Here is a 10174-nt window from a genome sequence, read left to right as displayed (position 1 = left end):
ATCTGTCGGTACTCAAAATTCACCATCCGTCGGGTCATCAAAAGAAGCTGAAAGTCAGAATAGATTACTTACAGAAAGTTCCCCTTTCTCAAATCAAAGATCCATAAACTCAAGGGGAGTTTTTAATAATCAAAATACAATCATACATCAAGACAACAATGAGGCCTCTTCATCTAGAGCTCATCTACCTCAACAAAGGAAATGGACAAAGGATCACCCCTTTGAGCTCATCATTGGTGATGTATCTTCTAGAGTTCAAACAAGGAGAACAACTCAAGAAGAATGTCTATATAGCAGTTTCCTATCTAAGGAATAACCAAAGAAGGTAGAAAAAGCTTTGTTGGATCCTGATTGGATTTTAGCTATGCAGAAAGAGCTAAACCAATTTGAAAGGAACAAAATTTGGAAGTTGGTACCTAAGCCTAAAGGAAAGAATCCAATAGACACCAAATGGGTATTCAGAAACAAGATGGATGAAAATGGCATAATAGTCAGGAACAAAGCTAGATTAGTTGCTAAGGGCTATTGTCAACAAGAAGGAATAGATTTCGATGAAACATTTGCTCATATTGCAAGACTTGAAGCCATCAAAATCTTCTTAGCCTATGCAGCCCATGCCAATTTCAAGGTCTATCAAATGGATGTCAAAAGTGCCTTTCTGTATGGAGATTTAGAGGAGAAAGTCTATGTCAGTCAGCCTCCTGGTTTTGAAGATCCAAATTTTCCAGAATATGTCTACTATCTTTTGAAAACACTTTATGGACTGAAGCAAGCACCTAGAGCCTAGTATGACACTTTGTCAAAGTTTCTTATAGAGAATCACTTCACTAGAGGTAATGTTGACAAAACTTTATTCTTTAGAAATGTTAATGGCTCTAGCATACTTGTTCAAATTTATGTAGATGACATTATTTTTGGCTCTACAGATGAAAAACTTTGCAAAATGTTTGCCAAATTGATGTAAAGTAAGTATGAAATGAGCATGATGGGAGAACTCACCTACTTTCTTGGTTTACAAGTTAAGCAAGTTAGTGATGGAATATTCATTAGTCAAACCAAATACATTTATGATCTTTTAAAGAAGTTTGATCTAATGGATTGCACATCTGCAAAAACTCCCATGGCCACTGCAACTAAGCTTGAATTAAACACTCTTGAAAAGTCTGTGGATATTTCAAGTTATAGGGGCATGGTTGGCTCACTTCTGTACTTAACAGCTAGTAGGCCAGATATAATGTTTGCTACATGTCTTTGTGCTAGATTTTAGGCTGATCCTAGAGAATCTCACTTAGTAGCTATTAAGAGAATTTTCAGATATCTCAAGGGAACACCAAAACTTGGCATTTGGTACCCTAGAGATTCTGGTTTTGATCTAACTGATTATTCAGATGCAGATTATGCAGGTTGCAGAATTGATAAAAAAAGTACAACAGGAACCTGTCAATTTCTAGGAAATAAGCTTGTGTCCTGGTTCAGTAAAAAACAAAATTTAGTTTCTACTTCTACAGCTGAAGCTGAATATATTGCTGCTGGCAGTTGCTGTGCACATATTTTATGAATGAAAAACCAATTGCTAGACTATGGTCTGCAAGTGGAAAGGATTCCTATTTTTGGTGACAACACAAGTGCAATTGCCATCACTGAAAATCCAGTACAACACTCAAGAACAAAGCACATAGACATCAAGTACCATTTCATAAGGGAACATGTGATGAATGCTACTGTGGAACTACATTTTGTTCCAAGTGAAAAGCAGCTTGCAGATATATTTACCAAGCCACTGGATGAATCCACCTTTTCAAGGTTGGTAAGTGAGTTAGGTATGCTTAATTACTCTTGAATCTTTTCAGATAATTTGCAAGTTGTAATGCAGCCAGAAATTTAATTGATTTTTCAGTCTTGGATGAAATTTTGGCTAAGTCAAAATTTACATCTCGACGGATGATCATTATCTATCGAGTTTGATCATCTATCGGTATACTATTTGTTAATAAAATCAATTATTTTTCTGGAATATTTTATGTCTCGATGGATAACTGGTTTATCCTCATCCGTCGAATTGTCTTATTCTTAGCCGTTGATTCTCTGAACATTATTCATCGAGTATACTTACAGTTTGTAAGCATAACACGATGGATAATTGATGGAATTTTTACAGTTTATTTGTTTTAAACGGCTACTTTGGGCAATTCTTATTGGTGACTTTATTTTACTTTATTATTTTTTCCAGTTATTTTTGAGATAGTATAAAAGCATAATTCATTTTCATTGCTTTTCTTTTATCATTCTCAAATCATCTGCTCTCACTTCTCTCTTTCTCAAAAGCAATTATCATCTATCTCTATGCAATTTTCACTCTCTAACAATGGCAGCAGTCGTCAAGATCATGTCTCAAACTGGATTTATCTATGAGAAGAACAACTTCACGGCTCTAGTGAACAAGGGGATTCAGCAGTCTGGCGACTACCATAAAATGATGGATTTTGTGAAGAACTGCAAACTCAACTATGCCATGCTGGAATCACCCACCATTTACTGTGAGGTTGTCGAAGAAATGTGGATGACTGCAACATACAACTCAATTGATAAGACTATCACTATCACTATTAAAGGTAAGAAATTCTTTGTTAATAGTGATATTGTTAAAGCATGCTTCAAGTTTCCTGATAATACTGTCACAACTCCACATACAGATACTAATATTGTTAATATGCTTAATTCCATGGGCTATGCACTCTCTACTTCTAAATTAAGTGAAATTAGGAGGTTGGGTCTTAGGAAGGAATAGAGTTATTTGTGTGATGTAGTCACCAAAGTATTTTCTGGTAAAATTAGAAAATTTGATTCAGTTAATATCTCTATGCTTAATATGCTTTACATGCTAGTAACTAATAAATTTTTCAACTTTAGTGATCTAGTCATATTTGAGTTGGGATTTAAGTTAGGGGAGCTAAATAAGAGGTGCAAGAATGTTTATTATGCTAGATTGTTAATGATGTTTGCTAACCACCTCTCTGAGGATATTGTACTTGAGAAACCAACCAACAAGTTAGATTATTGGGTTCAAGAAAGGAGAATCATTGCAGATTTAAGCAGATCAAACCATCACAAAGAGGTGCCACTCTTCTACTTCCCAGTTATGGAGACACCTCAGGTAAGTGAGGTAATTTCAACTGTCTCTACTCTTCCAACCTCAACTATTTCTTTGCCTTCTAGTGTAGCAGTGGCATCTGTGTCAATGACCAGACAGATGCCTACCCAAGCTACCAAATCCAAAATTTCAAAAACAAAGACAAAGAAAGCCCCCTCTGGTGTCTCTCAAAAGATGCCAGTTGTAAAATCCACCAAACCTAAAGAGGGGAGTGTGAAGGTGGGAAAGACAGGTGAGGGACAAGGTGAATATCAAAGAAACCCTAAGGATAAGGTTGGAGAGGTGAGTGTTTCCCAGCCTCGCCACACTGCCGTTTCCCAACAAACTGCAGTGCTTAATAAGGATATAAGCTCATTACTAGTTGCATCCTCCCAAAAGGATGTGACTATTGAACATAGCTCTCAGCCAAGAGCACTGGCCAAAAGGGTAAGGGACACAAGCTCACCCCAAACTTACACTAGAAAGAAGAAATCAAAGACCCTTGGGAATGCACAGGGTTCACAAACTGTGCAAACTGGTGCTAAAGACACAGTCACTGCACATTCTCAAAATCAGGTTGATGTGGCTCCAATAAATGTGGAGTCACAGCCGAAATCTCTAATAATAGAAGCACCTGAAACACCAAATTCTCCCACACACTCTTTGGATGTTGACATGATAAACACATCACTTCCAAATTGTCCATCTTTAACTCTCTTGGAGAAGCCAAAAGTCCAAGCAAGTGAGCATCATCTTCTAGATGATTTGTTGGCTCACTTGCCATTTCTTTCTGAGACTGTTGAGACATCTGTGCCAAAATTTTCATCAATCTACACAGAGTCCACAATAGTCTCCACTCCAAACTCATTTATTTCTACTCTCTCGATGGATATTGTTCATCTGTTGAGTAGTGATTGTATTCTGATGGATAAGCTTAACAACAGTTATTCGTTGGATAGTCAAACTGCTAACCCGACGGATATTCCTTATCCGTCGAGTGTCTCTGCACAACTTCAAATTTCATCAATTATTACAAGTACAGAAGACTTAGTAGTAGTACAATCACTCCTAGGACTGAGGGAATGGAGTGAAATGAGTGAGAGTCTGGGTTGCTCCCAGGAAAAAGGAGAGGAAAAGAGTGAACCAATACAGTCCATTTCTTCAGGACTGGCATAAGTGAGTGTGAGGAGTCCCACCTTAGATGGTGAAGGTGAGGGTGTGAGGGTGGGGAGCCAAGGTGAGACCTTGATGCAATAAAAGAGAGATCATGAGAGAAATGCAGGTACAAGAGTGATAAGGATGGAAACCATTGCAAGTGAGTCAATGAATTTCAGTGATGCAGAAAGGAAAAGGCTATTTCAGTAAGAATATCAAGCTGTTATAGATTCTATTTTCCTAGATGCTGAGACATTTACTCACCCTGTTACATCTTACCAAACTCTAGCTGTACAGGGCAATGAAGAGGCTAAAAGATTGCTGAACTTGGTGCATACTACACAATCTTTATAAAGAGCAAAGGATGCAATCACTGCTATGCCTTCCAATATTGGCAGTAATTTTGAACTGGACGAAACTTCTTTTGGGAATGCTGGTGGGGATGATGAGGAAGAATGAGCATAGGGGGAGATGCAGATGTTCCTGCCTGGATGCTACACAATCTTTATAAAGAACAAAAGAATGTTCCTACTCACATCTCCAATCAACACTATTCAAGCTAATTCATGACACCCAAGCATCCATTCAGGCATCTTCTAATGTCAGCACAAAGAAGCTACTTATAGCACACCTTGAAGCACTCCAACTGTATAAAATTCAAGCCCTCCAACACAGTCAGAGTGTGGATGCAATCAAGCAAGAAATTTCTAAAGTCAAGCAAGATATCATAGAAAGGTTGGATGTTAGACTTCCTGCAACCACCATGACTTAAATTGTTCAAAAGCTAAGGAAGGAGGTTGATCTCAATAGAAAAGTTGAGGCCATGGACTCAAGATTATCTGCTGTAGAGAAGTCAATGGCCATGATACTTACCAATCAAGAAACTCAGACTGCTCTACTCCAACAGTTGGTGGCTTCTCAACTCCCTCCCACACAACTTGATGATAACAAAAAGGTGGAGAAAGGCTCAAGTGAGGGGGAGAAACAACTTAATATTCAAGTTAGCAAAGTAATTGTGCCTACAATTGCTTTCAATAAGCCACCAACTAAAGACAATATTGATCTGATTAATGAAGCAACAGCCATATTAAGAGCAGCTGAAAAAAAGCAGTTGAGTCCAATCAACTGGGAGAAAATTGATGAGGATATACAAAAGAGGTTTGGTCTAACAAAGAAGCCAAAAAAATAAGCCATTTATTACTCTCAAGTCAGGAAAATCTCTGTGAATGATATGAGAATGAATAATCTGGAAAGAGGCCATCCATCCTGCATCAAATCTCCAAAGGCTGAGCTAATTTTGAAGCCAAAGGTGAACTATCCTAAATTTTCTCTAGAGAACCCTTTGGACACAGTGTATGAGACACCAAAGCCCGATGAAAAGAAACCGCTGTCAAGATCTATTGCATACTACAAGGATCCAGCTGATTCAGCATTGAAAAGAAGAATTGCCAAGGTTTTCAAGAATGGTAAGGAAATTTGTGTGGTGGCTGAACATCCTCAATTTGCTGAAGCAAAAAGAGAAGAAAAGGCAAGATTGAAGCAAAAAAAGAAGCAAGCTGCTCTAGATGCTAAAAAGGTTAAACAAAAGAAGGAGCAAGTTGCTATCTTGGCCAAGCTGCATGCTGTGAAACCTACATAACAAATTCCCGAACAATCATCTGAAACCACTGAATCTAAGGAGCTGAAAATGCAAGAAGAATCACAGCAGGGAAAAATGTTTAGATACAAACTTCATGCAAAGAGAAAAGTGGACTTTGATAAAAAAGAATTGGAAGATCAGTTTCCCAAAAAGTCTACCTCTACAACAACTCAAACATCCATGCCCTCTATGGCACATGAAGAATTCAAGATAGACCCATCCAAGAATTTTCATGGTGAACCTATCATTCCAAAGGATGAGCCAATAGACTGGGATAGTCTACCAATTCCTGAACTCAATCTACCTCATTTCATGAAGCCAAAGAAGACAAAGAAAAGAGCAGTCAAGACAGTGAAGCCCTCAACTCTCAGATCCAAGTCCCTAACCAAAGCTCAAACCAAAGTCAACAAGGGAGATATTATGTACATCTGTGACATCAAGGAATTCTCAGATTTAAACCTCTATCTAGATGAAATGGAAGAAGTTAGCGGGATTGATGCTTATAGGAATCTATCTGAAAGGTTGGTATTCAAGTACAAGGGAGGAAAAGAGATACAATGACCACTTCACAGGATCCTTCAAGAAAGCTAATCTGTGCTGATAAAGGTTTATTCATCATTCAAGAAGAACTTTGGATTCAATGTGATAGCTAGAAGACTAGTTCTAAAGAAGATTGAAGAACTGAGGAGTATTAGAGCCAAAGATGCACTCCCAAAGACTTTAACTATTCCTTACACATGGAGTAGAGTGCATCTAAGGCCCTACTGGCTGATGGAATTCATGGATGATAAAGGAGTTAGAAGATTCTTCAGATTAGAAGACCAGTTGAGCATCTCTAGCAATGAGACTCTTTTGGAAATACAAGGAATGCTAAATCTCTCAGAATCTGATGAACTGGAATTCCATAGACAGCTCCAAAATCAGTTAGAAGAAAACAACAGAAAGATTGGAAAGAGATCCAGATCATCAAGGAAATAGATCAATCTGCTCATGTGATGACTGAGAATTTTGTGACGTAATTAAGTGAATAAAGTATGTGTTATGTGATGTGATTATAATTATGTGACTAAGTGATGATTATTTGTCTTATCTGTATACTAGAGTTAAGGAGCGTGGATAAAAACGTTCCAATTTAAAGAGTCAGCTTAGAAGTTAAGCTGTGGTGTCAGGCCGTCAGGTAGAACGGAACCCGTCCTAATATGGAATTAAATAATATAAAATGAGAATTATATGTGAAGTGAATAAATAAAGTATTTCGTCCTAAGAGACGTGATGATTGACAAAGATAATGAGAAGCGTAATCGAAATGCTGAGCGTTGGGCCGTCAGGCTGAACGTGACCCGGTACGCGTAAAAGAGGATAAAGATTCAAGAGGGATAAGTTCTATGATCAGACCTGAGTCATTTTATGACTGTATATGTGTGATTGCTTGACTGTATGCATGACTATGTGTTCTGTGTCAATTATGCGAATTTTAAAGGAATTACGTGATTTAAGTAAAGGTTTAATTAACCTTCGCGCATTTTTGTAAAATCATCTGAGAAGGATAAAAACATGGGATTTGTTCTGTTATCTTCGTAAAGATCCTAGAGACTTTTTAAAAATAATAAGTGAATTTGATTGTTGATCTTTGCATTTTTAAATCAATTTTATGTGGAAAATGTATTTATTAAAGCAAGTTTGCGAAATTCATATAAAATCAACCGTTCGCTCAAATTCTTATTATGAGTAATGGATAAAAAGCTAATTCCGAGACCTACGTGTTAAAATTGTCATTTTCAATAATTCTTGACTTTCCGAGAGAGAAATATTTTATATTTGAATTTTGTTGCATTTGAGTAAAAAGAGAAAGAATGTATGAGTCAAAAAGGAGTTATTAGATTACCATTTTGCCCTTATTTTGGTGGAGTATAAATCACTCCTTCCTCCCCCATTTTCTTCTTCTTTTCCGTGCACTCACTCTTTTCTCTCCTCTTTTTCTCTCACTCTCACTCTCTCTCTCTCGGCAACTCTCTCTCTTTGATTTCTCTCGGTATATTATCTCTCCCTCTCTAATTCTTTGAAACCCTCCATGAATCATCAACCTTATTCCATACAAGAGCTTTAATTCATGTGCATGTGTGTGTTTATGCTTGCATGCAAAGTGTGTGTATGTTTTTGGGTTCGGTTTTGAGCCGAGAACCGAGGGCTTGCTTGATTAGTTCATGTTCTGTGATTATTGTGCTGAAATCAGATTACATGTGGTGTTGCTGCATTTCTTTTGTTAAGAAATCGGGGGTTTCGTGGTTGGACACCCTCAAATGAGGGCACCACCGTGATGCCACCGCCACCGATGATGAACTCCGGTGAAACGGTGGTGAGCTATGATGTTAAAAACTGAGCTCTAGAACCTTAAGACCATATATTTGAGTTTGCATGTGATATTTTGATTAAAAAGGACGAATGGCCATTATTATTTTAAGGAAATCAAGTTGATTGTATTGAAATGCATGAGTTATTGATTTGATGTTGAAAAATAGGATGATTTGTGATTCAAGGATTAAGGATATCAAGTTGCATGTTTTGTTTTTGAAAAACCCGAATGGTGTTAATCTTTAAAGTAGTTTGATTTGAGTTAACTTGTTTAAAATAATGACGGATTGCTATTAGAGTAAAAAGGAATGAAATTGTTGTTGCATGCTAAGTTTAGGTTCGAATTTTTGTGTTAACAAGAAAGGAAATTGAATTTTGTGTGATAATCTTGGTAAACACTAAGTCTGTATGGTTTAAAAGTGATTGCATGCTAGTTTTAAAGAGGATCAAGATGTGCATGTCATTGATTTGTCTTTGAGGTGCAAGTTTGAGTTTTGCCGAATAAAATTGAGTTAAAAGGGATTAATGTGATGAATAAATGGATGCATGTTGTGATTTAGGTGAAAATCGATTGTGTTAAGGAACTTAATTGGCTTACTTGATAAAGATAAAGTGTTTGATATCATGATAAGTTGAAATTGAATTGCATGCGCTCAAGTATGTATGATTTGGTTCGAATTTTTATGATTAAAATAAAGAAGAATGATACTTTAATAGTTTTGAATGAGTTGTGTGTATGTATGTGAGTTAAAGTGATAATTTGGTTAATTTTGTGTGATAAGGCCGAATAGGCCATAGGGAATGAAAGTCACATTACTTGGTTTTTATAATTAAAAAGGATGATTGAAAGTGTATAAGTAAATATTTACGAATTTGTTGCTTGATTATAATATGAGGTTCGAATTAAGGGACAAAAGAAAAGGAAACTAAGTTGATTGATATAAGTGATAGTTATGAACGTAAATGTTTGGTTGTGAATAGGTCTTGTACTCGTAAAAGAGTTATGTTAGTGTGATTTAAGAAATAGCCAAGGTTAAGCGAGTACGCTTTGATGGTTAAGTATATAAGGATATAAAAGCTACGAAAAAAGGATGTGCTATGTGCTATGTGCTTATATGTATAAGCTATATTCGTATACTCGAGTCAAAGATATAATCGAGTTATCGTATAGAGTGATCATTCCGGGAACGAGAGTTGAGAATCTGATTAAGATTTTGGTTTTATTGTAGATTCGGAGCGTGAGGGCATTCAGGCTAGGAAAGGAAAGGATTTACTAGATGAAAGTAGTTCAACCCTCAGGAAAGCAAATTCAGGTAAGTAACTCTGATTACTTGTGTAAATGATTATAAAGGAAATGTTGTTCATACCATGTAGAGTATTGAACTGTTTAAGCATGAAACCCTTGTTTTATGAGACCCTTATTTTATGAAACCCTGATATTGATTTAAAGAATCCCTGTTCTTGATAACCTGTTATTGATAAGCCTATTGATTTCACTCATTGATAATCTGACCTTTCTGTTCAAGTTACCTATAATGCCATGAATCATATTGAACCTATTGATTATCTTGGTTAACCCTGTTTAATGATATTTTGTTTCTCTTGATCACCCTATTGATCCCTAAATCAATGTTTATCCTTCTAATTTGGTGCCTTGTTATCCTTGACACAGAATTCTTGTGAATTGTTCCTTACGTATCTTTGATTCACTCCCTGAACTCTGTTTCTTTAAACTCTGATTTAAGAATGAGTTTCGACTTGAAAGAGTCCGAATGATTTCAAATGCTTGGTAATGATAAAATGGATTTTAGAAAACCTATTTGTGTTTCCAACTCAAGGTTTTCCAAATGAATTCTTGATGGATTGGATTGAGACGTAAGAGGCTAGTGGGACTAGTC

Source organism: Apium graveolens, chromosome 10 (assembly GCF_009905375.1).
Source record: "Apium graveolens cultivar Ventura chromosome 10, ASM990537v1, whole genome shotgun sequence".
NCBI lineage: Eukaryota > Viridiplantae > Streptophyta > Magnoliopsida > Apiales > Apiaceae > Apium > Apium graveolens.
This window is presented reverse-complemented; position numbering follows the sequence as displayed.